Genomic DNA, 18,074 nt, shown 5'->3' with positions numbered 1-18,074 from the left:
ACACACACACACACACATAAATAAATAAATTTAAAAAAAAAAACAGTAAATCAGGGGTCCACATGAAGTAGGAAACACTAGCAAAGTGGCATCTTTTGTGAAGGCCCTGGAGCGTCTTGGTGACAGGACTGACACCCGGAGAGGAGGGCTTCATGCCCCTGCCTCGCTGCCACAGTCAGCTGCTGCATGGGACTCGTGCAGACCTCCCTCTCTTCGCCTTCCGAGAGGGCACGACCCACCTGCTCTGCAGCATGGCCTCAGGACTGCATGTGGCTTTGATCATCACAAATGCAGTGATCCTGAGCTCATCTGACTGCCACGCGTCCTTGTTTGTGACTGCTGGGAGCATTTGTCATCTGCAGGGATTTGTGGTGCATTGTGTGAGGCAAAGGTCTTTTGGAGGAATCTCAAGAGAAGCCAGCGTACATGCGTACCAGGACACACGTATGCAGATACATGCCATGTGACATACATCTCAGCAGGTTGACGATCCCAGGTGGCAAGCTGCATGCCAAACCCACGTGATGGGAATCATAGATGATTCTTCTGCTCATGTCTAAGATGCCCCAGGGGGTGGCTAGTGCGTGGAACTTCTCTCTTATAACTTCCTTTCTATTTCAATTCCTTTTAAGTGGTGAGTTTAACTTCAAGATACAAAATCCATCAGACTATTTGCTGACAGGTACTTTGGATCATCCTGACGTGTCCATGTTTTCCTTGTGTTAGGAGACTTCTCGACAGGGCCACTAAAATCGTTCTGCAAAGGAAGCAGTGATTTCCTCTGAGAGAATCTCCTATTAGCAGAGCACGAGATGAAGTAGCACAGCGGGGGCAGAGATTTATGGGGCGTTGTTGTCAAATGGATTCAGTGCAAGAGCTGTGACCCAAGACTTCCGCCTGGGGATCGCTGTGGGGCCGTGGGGACTGTGTGCACATAGTCACAGCGCGCGCTCCGACGCAGCCCCTGCTCTCTGGGGCGGGTTCCAGGCTGAATAACTGTGCTTATTCTGTTGGCCTTTGCTCTGGCTTGTCAGGGGCTGGACTCAAGTTCATTACTCTGAGAAGTGCTGGGCTGTGAAATAAGGACTGAAAAGATGAAATGTAATTGATCCCGAGCCGTTGTGAGCTTTCAACCCCATGTAAGCAAGAAATACGTTTTTAAAGTGATCCAATAAATCTTTCTGAGCTAAAAGTTCATAGATTAAGAACACCATGGGTTGACTTGGGCAGGAAGACTAGGGAAACCGTACGTGTTTGTTCTCATGTAGGGGCGAAAAGCATGCCTGGAGCACGAGTGACAGGCTGACAAGTTGGCTGAGTGGGTCCGCGTCACAGGATGAGAATTCCTCCCACACAGTGGTGGACCGCATAAGTAGGGAGAGGTCGGTTCACAGGTGGTTTAAAAGTGAAAACCTGGCCATATTTGAAACATTGTAGCTGTTCGTTATAGCTTAGCTTTCTGGAAAAGGATATTGCACAAAAGATTCCTGGGGCTTGCTAGGAGAAGCTGGAAGCATCTCTCAAGCTGAGTGGTCTTGTGTCTGTGCGGTGGTGCACGTTCTCACCCTGCTTGGTCCTCAGTCTTGCACGCGTGGATACGACAGCGTCACGCAGCGTCGGTTGTATTCCAGGAATGATGTTCGAGCTGGGAATTGAGAAATGGAAGACGTGGTTCTGCCTTCAAGATGGTCTTGGCGTGGGAAACGAGATTGATGGCTGAATAGCTGATTGGGTTTTTTGATTAGGGGGTGCCACACTCAGTGAGAGAGGCCTCCTAGGTTAGTGGAGCAAGGAAGAAGTGCGCCTACCATTGGTGGCCAGGAGAGCGTTAGTGAGCATGTAATGATTTTCAGAATGAGAGTTTGCAGGAACCAAGGCAGAAGCCCTGTGGGCAGCAGGCAGAGCACTTGCAAAGGCAAAGCAGAAAGTCCCAAGAGGTCTTGGAGCTGGGAGAACTTGGAGCAGAAGCCCTGCTGGGAGCTGGGAAGGGGCCCTATCACCTCGAGCAGGAGGAGAGGGCAGGACAGAGTGGGCAGAAAGGGGCAGGGCTGTGGGTAGGGTGTGGCTAAACCACAGAAGTCCAGGAGAGGTGGGAGTCCCAAGCTGCCAGCGACCTGGCTCCCAGAGAGCTTGGCTGCACTGCTGTGGTGCAGCAAGGTGTCACTGGCGTGTGAGGAGCGAAGAACCAAGCCCTGGGCCGCGGCCAGGAGGAGATGCTCCAGTACACAGAACCTGAGTTCTGAGCCGCAGAGTCGTGGACCAGAAGTGAGGGAGCCTGGGCTGTGAGTGAGATAGAGGGGGGAAGGAAGGCAGGCAGAGGTGGAGAATCCCGAATGGCGTGGGCACGAGCCGCAAGGTGATGCCCAGCCAGGGCCAGGGGAGCAGCTCAGCAGGGGCCCCAGAGCCACCCCCAGATCTCTGAGGCGCAGGAGGAGTGTGGTGGTGAGAAAGCAGAGGAAACCACATGCTAGGTGTTTACAAAGTTGACCAACAGATTTTAAGACTCAGGCTTCCTTTCCAATAAACCCAAAAATTCAATTTAATTACCTCAAGATTCTGATCAGCGGCTCATAGCCCAAATGTCTCAATTCTTCTACTCTCCAAGCAGACATTTTCTTCCTCACTGTACCTACTTGTGTTATAAAAATAGCTTTTCCCCCAAATATATTTATAGTATGACATAAAACATCATCCACTTTTCAAGACTCTGACCTGCTCCATTTTTCCCTAGGTTCTTAAGGTAGGGTTCACCAGCACACCCAGTGCAGCGGCCGTGACTGGGGGACACAGTCCTGAAGTTCCAGGGCTGATTTCAAAAACAAAACATCACAGATGAACTATTGAACAGCAACCAGGTAGAACAGTGGAGCTTGCAGTGCCAATTAGCCTAGAAAACAACTATGTGAGCTTTGAGGATTCCAAATGCATATATGTATATTATATATACCATATGTGTATCACATGCATATTTATGTATATTTTATGCATAATATTTGCATATTAGCTTGTGCTTCTATAATGAAAATATCATGTACTGAGTGGCTTAAACAACACACAGTCATGAATTTGGAGGCTGGAAAGTTCAAGATCAAGTGTCTGATTTGGCAGATCTGGTATCTGAGGAGGGTGTTTCCCAACTCATCAGTGCCTTCTTACTGTGTCCCCAGAGGGTGGAGAGGGCAAGCATTTTCCCATCTTATGAGGGCACGCATCCCATCCTGCGGGCCCCATCCTCATGATCTCATCTAACCCTAATGACCTCCCACCTCCTAATATCCCCCCATTAGGGGTTAGGATTTAAATGTATGAATTGTGGAGAAGTACAGCCCCCTAAGGCCACACGTAACCTTCACATGTGGGCAGTGGGCCAGTCATTGTTGAGGCCTTAACAGACACACACCTCCCACTGTATCAGCTCCCCATTCTCTCATTGACATTAAAACAAACCTGTCAGATTGACCCAAAGACCTTGGAAAGATCACCCTTAGAGAGTTGTGTGCTCCGTTAAGGAGGCCAGATGCCAGGAGTGTGGTGACAGGACGACGTGCTCAGCACCCCAGGTCCTCCAGGTCCCCACACTGTGGCCACACCTTGTGGGCACTGTGCCCACTCCCTGTGGGCATGCAGCTTCAGAAAACAGAAAGAACGTGTCTGTTCTGGAAACCTGTGCAGTGGAAACACCCAAGGACCTGCATTCAAAGCAGGTGCTCTCCGTGGGTCCCTGGTACAAGTGTGCACTGCGCAAGCGTTGGTCGGCTGTCCCATCTGCAGTTTCAAATATACTGTGGTGGAAAAGATCACCAAATACTGACATGTTCCACAGGAAATGCTTTAGGGACAATACCGGAGAATGTATTTATTTTATTTAGTAGGAACATTTTCAGGAAAACAGCAAAAAACATGTATTTTGTCAAAGATAAAAATAGTATTAACAATAATCCTGATTCTATTATTATTTTTCTTCACTATCAAATACTTAATTTTTAATACTTAATTTTTTAATTAAAAAATTTGAATATCATTTGTATGAAAAAGAGGTAAAATATATACCTTGAAATCCCAAAGCCCACAAGGGGAGGGCAGCCCTGAGAAGATGACTCAAATTGTGACTCTTTTACTGTATTGATTATGAAAATGTGGATAAGAGTCTTCCCGGTCGTTCAATTTTTGAGTATATGAACTTGGATAATGGAAGCTGGAAAGCGGGGAGGATAGAGAACTACACCGTGGAGGGTGCTGAGGCCCAGGTGCAGCGTGCACCGCGCTGGTGGGCATCTGGGGGCACCAGGGCCTGGACATGGGAGCTCAGTGCAAAGGAAAGGGGCCAGACAGCCTAGAGGCTGCCGACCTGAGGTCACAGGTCTCAGTTGTCCTGTTCATCTCCCACCCTTGGGCTGAGACGACAGGACAGGTGATAATTTAGTTGCCCCTCCTTATCTGCTGGGTCTGCCATCTGTGGATCCAACAACACGAGGATTAAAATCATTCAGGGAAAATTTACATATTTTCTGCACTCTTCATTTTTTCCCATCATTGTTCCCTGTGGCTTAACACCAATTTGCATAACATTTACATCGGGTTGTTATAAAGCTATCTAGAGATGACAAAGTACAGGAGGTCACGCACTGGTTACCTGTGAGTAAGTACCACATCGGCAGATCTGTAAGAGCCTTGAGCAAGTGACTGTGAGGATGCAGGACAAATGTCACCCACTGCACTGCTCTGTGCTGGGCCGGTGATATCCATGTAGGCCTTTTGTAGATGGGGACAAGACCCAGGGGTGGGGCGAGATGGAAGAGAGAAGGAAAGTGGAGGTAAAAAGGACTAAGCTGCAATATGGTTACGGACCAATTTCCCATAGAATGTGCTCCTTATGTACCACAAATGTATGCTAATAAAAATTGTAAAAAATAAAGTTAAAAAAAGATAACAGAATGGAAGGAATCCCTAGGCTTAAGACTGTTAACATGTGTGGTAATAGAAATCGATTACAACCCGGGGTAAACTTATCTGAGAGACCAAGAGTATGTAGGTAGCAGGGAAATGAAAAGGCTGTTTGCCCCTTGCAGGGCTAAATCTGCGTGCTGGTAGTTGCACTAGGCTGATGGTCACAAAGAAGACTGCCAGGTTCGAAAGCATGCCTTCCGATTCCACAAAAGTGTGGACTTGTAGAAGCACGTAGAGCCCCAGAAGTATCCCTTGGGGAGTAGATGACAGTTGTGGAGACATTTCAAGACATCAAGCGCTTTTGGAAGTGCTGGAGTCTGTGAACTGTATCGGGGTCATCTCAGATTGAGATGCGGGACCTGTGGAAACCTGCAAAGCTGTCGCACAGAAGGTGGGGGTTCAGTGAGGCTCGGTCCTGGTGAGAAGGCGCCCCTCAAGCATGGAGTCTCCCAGTCTCTGAGATGTGCTGATGAGAAAGGGCTTGCAAAGAAGCAGCACATGTCCTCAGGTCTAATAGGAAGAAATCTCTTACTTTGCAAGTCGTGTTGCTTTGTGGCCCACATGGTTTAGTCTTTTTTCTTTGCATGGTGTTTGCTATTGACTCTTTTTTTTTTCTTTTCTAGCTTTATTCAAAGTTTAAGATCACTGTTGCAAATCCATCAGCAAATTCTGCTGTTCTTCTACCTCATTTCCCGAAATTCTTTTTTATTTTTGTAATGTTGAGGATTGAATCCATGGCTTCAGGCATACTACGCAAGCCAACAGCCATTTGAACTACATCCCCTGGAAATTCTTTAAAATTGCCTGAGACCCGTTTGAAAGTCTTGACTAAAATTTTAGGTTGGTTTGATTTATGTAAAATAATAATGATTTGTAAAGTTAGTTCATCAGTTCTACAATATGTGTTGAATATGTAGTGCACTTCGAGGCCTGGGGTTCGCAATGCCGAATCAAACAGACGCAAATTCCACCCTCTGAGCTGCTCTGCTTTGAGAGGTCAGGCTTGAGAGCACCCCAGAAACAGTGGGCAGGCTGGTGCTAGGCCTTGCTGTATATTTCAAGTTCAGTTGTCAGTTTTGCCACTTGGGATTACATAAACCATCTTAGTCGATGATAAGCCAAGATGGTTTTGAGTTCTCTGGTAGGCTTTCTCTATCAGTTTCTCTATCAAACGCAACAAATGGAGGTGCCAGACAGAAATGAATGGATTTCTAGCTTGAGAGCCAGGAGGAAGTGCAGAAGGCTGTTTCCTGTGTCCTCGGATGGCGCTTCATTTTCTCGGGCAGGCAGCACCTATTTCCTCCCAGGCCATGCTTGCTTTTTCCCTCCCATCTCTCCGCAGCTCTCCCAGCAAGAAATGACTAACTCCCCGATTATCACTAGAAAGATGAAAATGGGTTTTTAAAAAATTGGAAGCAAGTTTAGTCATTTTTCAAATGGATTTATTGTTTTACAGCAAGATTTTGTCATCATAGTACTAACTTGCCATTGCTCAAGAGGACAAGAAAATGACAATTCTTTTACTAGTTAAAATGACAAAATGCTAAATTATAAAATGTTACAGGAAAAAATCTGGGCAATCTAAATTTCCTGGCAATGAGCTTATAATTTATTTGATGTCTAGACAAATGCATTTTATGGGGAAAAATTACATTTTTGAGTTTTACTGTTGAACTTTAGTGCTCAATTACACCATTACATTTTTTTTGAAGATTTTTATTTTAAAATAATTTAGTACCTACAAAAACCCTATTTGTGAGCGCTTTGAATTCTTCTCTTTATCATCCCCAAACTTAGTGATTTCTTCTGCCTGGAAGAATTTCCTTCCCTCTCTTTCCCCTCTAATTTTCTCATTGCTACTCAGCAATCCCTTTTTAAATACACAGATAACTGAATTGTTTTTACTCCTTCATCCTTAAGGCTGATAATGCTATAGAGAAGGGTATTTGAAAAAATATACCTAATCTAAATTTTCAATAATACTTTAAACATTACACACTTATTTTGAAAGTACTCTATGGATTTTTCTTTCTTTCCTTTTTATTTTTTGGTACAGGGTCTTAATATACAGCTTGGACTTGTAGTGATCCTTGCGTCTCAACCCCCCGAGGGCTGGGATTACAGGTGTGCGTCACCACGCTGGGTTCCAGAGTTGGCACAGCGTACCAGGGTCCAAACTTGGGACCTTGTGCTTGCCAGGCAGCCACTTATGCCACTGAGCTATCTTCCCAGCCCCAAAGCATTCTAAATATATAAAAAGATTTTCTTTTCAATGCAACTTCTTAAGAATTACTGAATCAGTGTTGTATGTGGAATACTATGCTGAACTGAGAGGTATAGAAAAGTAAGATGAAGAGCCAGTCAAATAGCTCAGTGAATTAAAGCACCTGCAAGCAGGTACAGGCTCCGGGGGTTTGATCCTCAGGCCCTGCTCCCAAGGTGCACTGAGACAGAAATTTAGAGTGGGTGTGGTGGCGTGCACCTGTAATCCCAGCTCTTGGGAGGCTGTAACCAGGAGAATCACTATGAGTCGGATCTAGTAGTGAGACCTTGGTTACCCTGTAGACCCTTCCCTAAAAAAAAAAAAAAAAAAAAAAAAAAAAAAAAAAAAAAAAAAAAGTAAGATGAGTTTCTTTCTAGGGGATGAAGGAGGAAAAGTGATCCCAGGTTAAAGCTCCTTGAGGGAAGATGATGCATAAGCCACAGGAAGAGACAGCCCTACAGGTAGGTGACGGAGGGCACTGGTCAAATGCAGTTGAATGCAGTTGTCAGACACACAGTTGAATTTTTGCCTCAGTTTCATCTTCTCTAAAGCGGGGGGACAACAATGCTAGCCGACCTCATGGGCTATGGAGAGGGATTCCCAAGCCAACACGGCTGTGTTAGGAGTTGCTCTAGGACACACTATGCGGAGATGTGTTTGTTTGTTGGGCTGGACATTTCCTGGAATGAGCAAGTTGTGCTTATCGCCCTGGACCTGGTACTGTCCAGTTGATCGTCCCATTTAATCTCAAGGCCCACTACCTAGTTGGAGAAAGCAAACATTTTCAAAAGCATCAGTAGGAAGACCTCAGAGATTGGAGTGGATGAACAGGCCCTGGGATGCTGAGTCAGGTGGTGGTCATTGTAGGGCAGCCAGGTCCGGGTCAGGAGGCCCTGGTCAGGAGGTCTGGCAGGACTGGGCCCTGGGTTTGGTCTCAGAGGATAAGTGAAGTCGATGAAGCTGAGGATGGGCAGTGAGAGGGGAAAATGTGACCTCTAATGCTTAGTATTAGGTACCACGAAAGGAGAGCGCGCACACAGCCAAGTTCAAAGCAGATGAGAGTGGTGAGAAAATCTGAAATCATGACTGCTAGCCCACGATTAGGGTTGCAGATATCAAAACATGGCAGAGGCAGACCATTTTCTTAATCTTTTTCCTAAGGTTGAATTCTTTAAAATATAAAGGAATCAGGTAAATACAACCAACGAAAGAGAATCCTATGTGCTTAGTAGTAATTCTCTTCCTGTAACACTTTTATGTCTGGATTTTTCACAACTTGTAAGACTTCCATTGTTTCAACTTAAATCATTACACACTTTTAAATCATTACATATTTTTGTTGAGTTAAAAGACACTTCCTATATTCTTTTACTCCAGTAATTTGATCATTTATGTTTTTCACTCTAAACCATTCATAACAGTCTTTCTGCTTCTTCATACATTGTATTTCCTCCAAGGAGACTGAGGGGAAAGTAAAACAAAAAATGCTTTTGTAGTGGATGTGTTTATCTCCTGTGCCAATCACGACAACAACTTTAATCTGCTTATCTTAAATTTAACAGTTGTTGATTGACTGACATTTGAAAAGAGCATCCAGGAGGTTGAAGGTATTTTAAAACCTTACAATATGTCTTCAGAAGTCTAGAGCCAGGTGTAATGGTGCATGTGTATAATCCCAGCACCCAGGAGGCCAGGGCAGGAGGCTCCCCATGAGTTCAAGACCAGCCTGGGCTACATAGCAAGTCCCTGTCTCGGGAAAAAAGAAAAGAAAAGCACAAAACAATAATAAAAAGAAACAAAAACAGTTTGGATTTTGAGATTTATGAGAGTTAGTTTAATGGCATTTTTTAAAAAGAGCATCGAGCCTTTGCTCTGGAAGCATTTTTTGGGCCTAATAGTTTTTTGGTTAATTTTATCAATGTTTATTAGAAGAAGTTCAACAATTTCTGGTAGTTTCTTTTTTGAATTTGCTGAAAAGCAGGAAAGAGGCCCTGACATTTCCCATTCTGTGAGGTTAGAACTGTTGTGACCCTCAGTTCCTCCCTCGGAGGCAAGGACCCTGAATGCCCTCATCACCCCGGAACCCCTACTCTGCACACATAGGTCCCAATCCACTCCTAACTAAAACATGGCCAGTTCCTGGACCGAGAGGTGGTAGACTTGCCCCAGCTCCCAAGAGGCTTGTTTCCATTTTATATTTGTGAGCCTACCATCCGCATGCCTGCTATTTCTAAAAAGCTGTCCTGGCCGCCAGAGGCCAGCAGGGCTTCTGCTGCTGCACTGCTGTACACAGTCCCCTTGGAACCAAAACTGGGTGGCAGATGCATGGTCTAAGATCGCTGGCCAGGTGTCAGTGCCAGGTGTCAGGTGCGGTGAGGCTGGCCCTCCCGGGTCTGATTGTGGCCAGGTTATCGAGACCGAGGGTGTGCACTTGCTGCATGTCATGAAGACTACAGAGACAGATGGCCACTGTCCCGAGAGTCTGTTGCCCCAGAACACCCCAGGGTCACTCCAGAGACAAACCTTTACTGTTATACTCATGTCTTTGGATACAGATGGCTTGGCTAGGTACTCTCTCTAGTTCTCTCCTGCAGAGTGGCCAGTGTCCCTGGTCTGGGACCTCCAAAAGGCTCCCTGGCTCACAGTCTGGCAGCTCACAGTCTGCAGACACAGCTCAGTACCTGTACACATGGCTGGGCCCCCAGGGTGTTTGTCCCAAGACAGCGGGTAGTGGGGAGGACTGGGCGGGGGAGGGAGGACGTGTCTCCTCAAGTGGCCCAGGCTCTAGAGTCACTCAGCATCTTGTCTGCCGCATCCAGCCTGTGTACAAGGGGAGGGCCATCGGACATCACCCCTTAATAAGTGGTGTACCGAAGAAGCAGTGCACCGTGCGACAAAACACCAGAGCCACTTATTAGCTGGAACACCCTGCTTCCTTGGCTTCCCTGGTCTGTAAGACAAGAATAGCAGTCTTTGTGAAAATTAAATAAAAGTGGTCCCCAGTACTCAGCATGTGCCCCTGTAGAGGCCACCCTGCCGGCCTTGCGCCTGGCGCATGTGGGCAGATGGTCACAGTGGTGAGGGTGTAGTTCCAAGGAGGTGGCATCTGACGAATCTCAGGGCCAGTGGCTCTCACTACCACGGGAGCAGGGTTACTATATATGGCCTGGATTCCTTGGTTCACCTCCTTTTAGTGACAGTTTCCAGATATAGGTCAGTCCTTTTAAACCTGGCCCCATTTATGGCAATTTACTTCATTACAGGATAAAGGAGTCCGACTCATGAGCCGTAATGATGGCGTCTGCTGTACTGCTTCGCACACCTCAGCCGGCTAATCCTCACCTCACCCCATGAGTAAGTCTGGATGAGCACCCTGCCTTCGCCAGGATGAGGAGACTGACACGGCAGCAAGTGGCTTGTTCTAAATTCCAGTGTGGCCACAGGGCAGCAGGCCTGAGAAACCCCGGCCTGTTTGCCTATGCTGTCCTGTATGCATGTGACCCGTTGCGATCGGAACCAGGTCGGTGGCCACTCAAAGTAGCAAGATGACGCGGGTTAGTAGATGCTGCAACCCGTGCAGGGGAAGAAATAGCTTGTCATCCAACAGACTTTCAAATTGGCACACGTGTATGCACACGTGCATGTTCTCTCTCTCTCTCTCTCTCTCTCTCTCTCTCTCTCTCTCTCTCTCTCTCTCTCTCTCTCTCTCTCTCTCTCTCCTTTCTATCATCTATCCACCGATCTATCCACCCAGCTATCTATCTTTGTTGCACTGAAGAGTGAACCCAAAGCCTTCTCATTGAGCACACCTTCGGCTCTTATATTTTGAGACAGAGTCTTGCTAAAATTGATAAAATGCACAGGTGGGGGTTGAACATGCTATCCCTCCCGCCTCAGCCTCTTAGAGTGCTGGGATTACAGGGGCATGAGTTACCCTACCCGGCTAAATCAGTATCTTTTTTTATATTCTTGGGCACGCGTATCCAGGAGGAGGAAACCTTGGGAACACTCCCACTGTCTGTCTGCAGGTGCCCAGGGGCTGGCTGTAGCTGGCAGATCGTGCATTTCTGACAGGCTGCTTGGGGAAGCCAGCGCCCCTCACCCTCCTCCACCGCCCCATTGCCGCTGGGGAGCGCTGTGCAGCTGGTGGTGCAGGACGAGGGGAGGTGGCCAGGGGCGAAGCTGCGGCTTCGCGAGGCGGGGCGAGCCCTGCCCTGAACCCTTCGGCCCCGCCCCCTCAGCCCCTCCCCTCCAGGCCCCGCCCTTCCAGCTCCGCCCCCCGGCGTCTCCTCCAGTCCCGGTCCCCTGTGGGCCACGCCCTCCTCCGACCCCGCCCCTTCAGGCCCCACCCGGCCTCTCCCAGTCCACTTTGGTCCCGCCCAGGCCACGCCCCCGACTGGAGAGGGGCGTGGCCTTCCTGCCGCAGCTCGGCGCCCGCAGCCTCGCGGCGCACACGGACCTAATTGCCAACGTGGGGAACGGAGCACGGCCCGCATCCCGCTCTTTCCGCTCCCCCAGCTCCTCCCGCCCCAGCCGCCGCGAGCACCGAGACCCAGACCAGAGGCGCAGCGGCCCCGGCCAGGTAACGCGGCGCTGTCCCCATCCCCGTTCTCCCCCGTCCGCGCTTTCCAGCCCCCGCGGCGCCGAGCGTCCGCGTCCCCGGCTCGGGTGGGCGCACGGAGGCCAGGGGCGGTAGGAGGAGCGGCGCGCGCGAACTAAGTTATGCGACTTCGCCGGGCGCCGGTGGTGGCGGCGCGGGGACCCCGCAGTCCTCCGGCCACCGGGCCCCGCTCCCTTCCGCTCGCTGCCGGCTCCTGCCCGGGCGGGGGCGGGACTCGGGCGCTTCCCCCGGACCGGGCCAGGGACAGTGGGCCGAGGAGGAGTGGGCTTCAGGCACCGCGTGCCCCGGCTGCGGGAGCAGCGTTTGCCCTGGCTCCCGCGCCTGCAGCGCTGCGTCTGTCCGCTCCTTTGTTCGCCACCGCCGAGTTACGCGGGGGTCCGGCTTCCTGCCCGGGACGGCAGACTCTCGGTCCCCGGGGAGGGAAGGCAAGGAGGGGAAGCGCAGGGAAAGGGGGCCCTCGATGGCACCAAGTTGGTGTCCCGCACCCCGGAGGGTGCGGGCGGGTGCGGCTGGAAGGGGCGCGCAGAGTTTGCTGCAAACCCGAGCTCGCGTCCCAGGGCCCTGCGCGTCTGTAGCTCGGCGGTGGCGCTTTGTTCCGGCCGCCGCGGAGCGTTTATTGTTGCAACAAGTTTTGTGCTTCCTGGAGTTCCAGGTGCTCCCGGTGTTTGCTGGCCTGGGATCTTAAAGGTTCCAATGGAAGAAAGGTTTTTGTTTGAAATTTGTGTACCTGCGGCTCGGTGGTTTTGTGGGTAGCTGGTGGATATTGTTTGGGGAATGGGTAGGAGACAAGTTTTATAGTCCATTTTGACGCAGAGTAATTGTCTCCATTGTAACAGTACAGTCTTAACAATTTCCCAGCAAGGTTTTGGTGGGAGAGGGAACTCCCACAAAGTAGCCACGCTGAATAGATGGGTTAGATTATGTGTCATCAAGTTGAGAACCGTTTTTAGGCTGGGCCCCAGAACCCCACCCCATACTCGCCTGCTTTGCATTTTGGTGAATGGGATTTTTTTTTTTTTTTTCTGGTAGGGAGAGGTAGAATTAAGTGTAGTATGTCAGCATTTGTTAAGTGACCCATTCCTAGATTGGAATCTAGACTCCCAGAAGGATCGGTCAACTTTGGGGATTGAATGGTGGGTGTGTTTTGAATGGGGTATTCCCACCAAATCTGTTTTAGGAGGGGGCTGACATTTCTAGGCACTCAGGGTTGGAGGCTGGGAACATTGGGGGAAGGATCTCAAAGAGGAGGTTACTGTGCAGAGAATCTAGGAGACTTACCATGGTAGCAGTCTGACTATGCCAGGACCCTCTTGGACGAGCTCAAGGGTCCATGAGGACACTGCTGCTTCAGCTTGGCCACGTCTCAAAGGCTGTCCGCTGTGGAAGGCAAATTAGGAGCTTACTGCCAGGGAAAAAATGCTTCCCAGCCACGAAGTGGTAATGGAAAAAGCTGCGCGAGCTACTACTGCACAGGGGTTGTCTTTTTCGTGGGGGATGTGGTCAGATGTCAAGCCAGGCTGGACTTGTCCTCAGGAGCCATTGTGTGGAGTTGCAGTGGGATGGTGTCCAGCCGGTAGGCTGTTTGTCATTACAGCAAGCACACTGCCTGGCTGAACACTGTGCCAGGGGCAGAGAGCAGAGCGACTGTTTTTGGTGGTGGTGGTGGAGGTGGTGATTGTTTTACGTTGTGAACTTCCATTTCTGTTGTGAATTGCTCCATCAAACATGTCTGGATTCGTCACAAGCGCTCATGGGTCCATACATGGAACAGTACAGGGGCTAAGAAGTCACAGCTGCTGGAGATGGGGTGGGTGGACCTCAGCTGGCTGGTGCCTGGCTTCTGCTGTCTGGTGGAGGCCCATTGTCTGATGGGGCAACTGAGCCGGACCCTTTCTTTTCTTAGGACGCTTCATCACTTTGTTCAACCCTAGACTTTAAGACTGACCTTTTCTGGTTGCTCTTCAGCTGCCAAGCAAGGGGGATCATCTGTCCTTGGGGTGAATGCTGGGGAAGGATGGTACAGGCAGGGTCCACACTCTACACCTCAAAGTCAGCATCTTTTCTAAGGATGCCTTACATAGATCTTTCAACAATAGGAGTAACAGCTGGATTGTCGGGTTGACTCGCCCTTGGTGGCTTTCAGATCATTTTCACAGGTACTCTCATGTGAGGTGGATTTGGAAGGCTGGATTGGCAATGTCCCAGCTCTTGAAACACTGACACTCAGGAGCTGTGTGTTGTGGCCTTATGCAGCTATGCAGAAGTATTAAGTGAATAGAACTTTATTTTTAAAAAGCAGGGCTTCCAGGCTGGTGAGGTAGCTCAGCGGACTAAGCGCCTGCTTTGGCAAGCTCAGGGCCCAGGGTTTGATCCTTGGTCCTGCATGCTGAGCCAGCCCCACCCCCAGGGTTCACTGAGCCAGTGATGTAGTCTGGGCATGGTGGTGCATGCCTGTAATCCTAGCTTTGAGGAGGCTGGAAATAGGATCACTGAGTCTGGGCTGCGTAGTCAGACCCTGTACCAAATACTTAAAATGGAAAAAAAAATGTTGGGCTGCCAACATTTAAAAAGAAGTTCCTTCAAACATAAAAGGGGTAGACTAGAAGTAGCTCTTCTATAGTGATTGACTATTTTTGGTTCTCGAGATCCTTTTTAGCTCTTTTTATCTTACAGCCCTTAATAGAGCCCTGCACTTCGCTCCCTGGCTAAACCCTGTGCCAGTGTCTTTTCCGAAGAGCAGGGAGGAGGGAAGGAATGTGATAGAGGAAGTGGGCACTGGAGCGGAAACCGCTGCAGCCCTAGATTTTCCCAGCGCATGCACACAGCTGCCCTAGCCTTTTGCAGAAGATGAGCTTCCTAGGGAAATGTCAAGGGTCTTTCTTGACAGTGCTCTGAGGTCGTCAGATTTCTGAGCTCTGTGGGAACTTGTGTTCCGCATGATTTCTCGGCTCGTCCTTCCCCAGAGAGGCAGTGAACCAGTTTGGACATCCATGTGAAAAGGGGACAGAGGTGACTTGTATCCTGCACAGGGGGTGGCAGACCTTGACCCCAGAGGGACTGTCAGGAACAGGGGCAGAGTGGAGTTTAACACTTGGCATTGTGGGCTGTTTACAGATTTCTCAGAATGCTCCTGGACAAATGGAACAGTCAATATTGGTTTTTGGATGTTCTGCTTGTACTTGTTCAGTGGTTTTGGGGTGCTCCCCTTTGGGGTCTGCGAGGTCTATGGCACAGGTAGTAGTGACTTCAGTCTTCTTATGCCATGAAGTTCCCTTCTGCTATACTGCAGAGGTTCTCCTCGGCTGCATCTGCAGAGTCCTCATCTCTCAGCACTTTCCTGACAAGCAGAGGAGTGGGGTGTGCCGGGGAGACCCCAGCAGTACCCACCCCCCCAGCCATGTGACACATGATTGTTGGCACACCTCTGCCTTAAGGTGGTCCCCGGGTGCCTCTCAGCAGCCAGAGTTGAACTGCTTCGTGTCTGCAAGGACAGAGGGCTGTGCCCAAGTGGGTGGGTGTGGACTGAAGAAAATGGCTGTGACAGCTGTGGTGACCAAGGCCAAGCAGCATCGGCTGCCAGGACAAAAGCTGGAGACAAACGGAAGTGAGAGAGTGGAAGGAACCTGGCCTGGATTTTATTTATTTATTTATTTTTTGGCGGAACTGGGGATTGAACTCAGACCCTTGCGCTTGCCAGGCAAATGCTTATTCTACTGAGCCATTTCCCTGGCCCTGGCCTTGATTTTATTTCCTTCAGAAGACAATGGTTTGAAAAAGTTGAGTGCCAGGACCGAGTCTGAAAACAGGTCCACTAAGCCCTGTCCTTGGGAGGAGGTCTGGATTGCAGTGCCTGCCAGCTGGAGCTGCCATGGGGCAGGTCCTGGGTCCCCTCTGTTCACCTTGTGGGCGTCCCTTCCTCCTCCCTCTGCCCCAGACATATTAAAGGCTGTCACGAGCAAAAAATTCTGAGTCCCCTGGGAAGGAAAACTTCCTGTTGTACAGTATTCCTGCTGCACAGAATTCTTGCCTGCTTGCTTACTTTTTCAGTTCTGGGGCTTGGACTCCAGGGCTTTTGCACTGAGCTACATTTCCAGCCCATTTTTATTTTTTACAGAGATAGTGTCACACTAAATCACTGAGTTTCCCAGGTTGAGGACATTGGGATTGCAGGTGTGTGGCACCCTGCCCGCCTTGTGCCAGGGTCTGTGATGTCCTGAGAGCTGGCTGTTTGGCCAGCGGCTTGCCAGATACTTTCTTCAAGCAGTTTTATTTAATCCTCATGGCTTCCTTCCCTGGAAGAGATCTGTAGGTGAGAAATTGAGGCACTGTCCCGGAGAGCACCTGTGGGTGGAGTGTGTGCTGCCGTGCGCCAGGACTTAGCTGCGCTGGGGTGTTGTTAAACGGTTGATCTTAAGGAGCTGAAGGCAGCACCCACCCTTCATCTTGGCTTGTTCCTCTATCACCTGGCATCCAGCGTCCTTGGCAGGCTCTCGGCTGGGACAGGCTGGCCAGCTGTGCTGCTCCTTCTTCCCTGGGTCTTGAGCTGCTCCTCGGATTTGTCATTCTTCCCCCAAAGAAGGAGTCTAGCCTGCTGCTGAGAGACTGGGGAGCCAAGTGGTATCTGCAGCCCTCACCCCTCAGGGATTTTCTGCAGAAGTGAGAGAGCCTTGGGGGGGTGTCCAGGCCATCTGTACCCAGGCTGCAAGGCGTGACAGCCGCTGCAGAGCCAGGCTTAGAGGAGACAAGCTAGGCAGGGCCAAGGAGTCGGTGGGATTCCTAGCCCTCCATGTAGGGCGGTTTTAGAAATCAGGGTCTGCAAAAAGAGAGAATTGACATTCCTTTTTCACTTATCAGATGAGCTACAAACAGCTAAAAATACCAAGCGCCTTTCCTGGATAGCTAGGGGCTCAAGAGGAAACCAAATCTCTGCCTTCCAGGGACTCTGGGCCCAATCTTAAGTGGACTCCACTCGCCCTGAGATCGGGCAGATAGCTTCACTGAGCTGTTAACCCGAGAGTGCGGGTCAGTTTCCCCAGATTTTCTACTTGAAGAAAGAAAGAGTGCAGCTGGATTTACTCCGTGTGCAGCGGGTGCTGGGTGGAAGTGGCACACCGAGCCCCACCACTCACATGCACAGCTAACAAATGCTAGTAAAATTCACTGTGGAGCTGGAAGGGCAGCTCCATAGAAGAGCATTTGCTAGCGTGCGAGAGACTCCATCCTCAGCACCTCAGAAAGAAGTCGTTGCCCTGAGAGACTTCCTAGAAGATTTGATGGAAGGGACAGGGGGTGGGGGGTGGGGGGGATGGGGGATGGACAGATTCCTAGGGACAGGCTTGTTAGTCGGTGTTCGCATCCTGCGGCCATGCATTTCCACTGGTTTCATGAAATCATTTTCAAGCACTGCAACCAAAAGAGATAACAATAACAATCTGTCTTTTTTGCTCGCCCTGTCTCCCTACAACCTGGGTTATAAGATTCCTGCAGGCACAACTTCTCTTCCCATAGCGCCATATCTTTCTAAAATCTCATGATCAGCCCCTGCGGTGCTGTTTGCAGTGTTTAGCTGGCAAATATGCTGTGTTCCCTGCTGATCATTTCTCCCTTGAAAGTGCTTCAGGAGAAATTGCCCATTTCATTCATGCCAGAACTTCAACCTCTTCTTCACCTTTAACAGTAGGTTAATTTTGGTGAGCATTGGCTCAGGCCACTTTGTGTGGTTATTTTTCTTTAATCTTATATTTACTTATTTAGTGCAGGGTCTCACTACACAGCTCGGACTTGTAGGGATCTTCCTGTCTCAGCCTCCTTAGTGCTGGGATTACAGGTGTGTGCCATCATGCCTGGTTTCGGGGCTGGCACGGCTGGTGGTACTGGGTATCAAACTCAGGACCTTGAGCTTGCCAGGCAGGTGCTTAGACCACCGTAGGCGCTATGTCCCCAGCCCTGTGTGGTTATTTTTCAGTCCCTGTGTAGTTGATTGCAGTTGTAATAGTTGTCATAGCTGGGCCTCCATTGGGGCTTTCCCTGGTGTGACGAGTCAATATGGAAAAGGGTCTCACTTATCCCAAATCTTCAGGGTGTTGAGAGTTATTCCTAACATACACAAATTGCTATGTTGGGTCAGATTATGAGTTTAGCTTGACACTGCAGGAGGGAAACAAGCCCTTAGACGTCAGATTGCTAGGGTTCAGGGATTGTATCTTGAATTCCCATAGTTACATAATCTCTTAAAAACCTCAC

General features: G+C 49.5%; 1 protein-coding gene across 1 annotated transcript in view; it reads left to right on the top strand.

Annotated features, from left to right (window-relative positions):
* Positions 1-11,640: 11,640 nt before the first annotated feature.
* The window catches only part of Myo1b (myosin IB), a 202,771-nt gene continuing 196,337 nt past the window's right edge, over positions 11,641-18,074 (top strand). Inside the window, exon 1 of the mRNA XM_023712333.1 lies at positions 11,641-11,792. The gene's annotated coding sequence lies outside the window, so the exon portion shown is untranslated. The remainder of the gene's footprint in view (positions 11,793-18,074) is intronic.

This window comes from Octodon degus, unplaced genomic scaffold (assembly GCF_000260255.1).
Source record: "Octodon degus isolate 3935 unplaced genomic scaffold, OctDeg1.0 scaffold00025, whole genome shotgun sequence".
NCBI lineage: Eukaryota > Metazoa > Chordata > Mammalia > Rodentia > Octodontidae > Octodon > Octodon degus.
The sequence above is the reverse complement of the archived record's forward strand: the minus strand, read 5'-3'. Positions and strand labels throughout refer to the sequence as shown.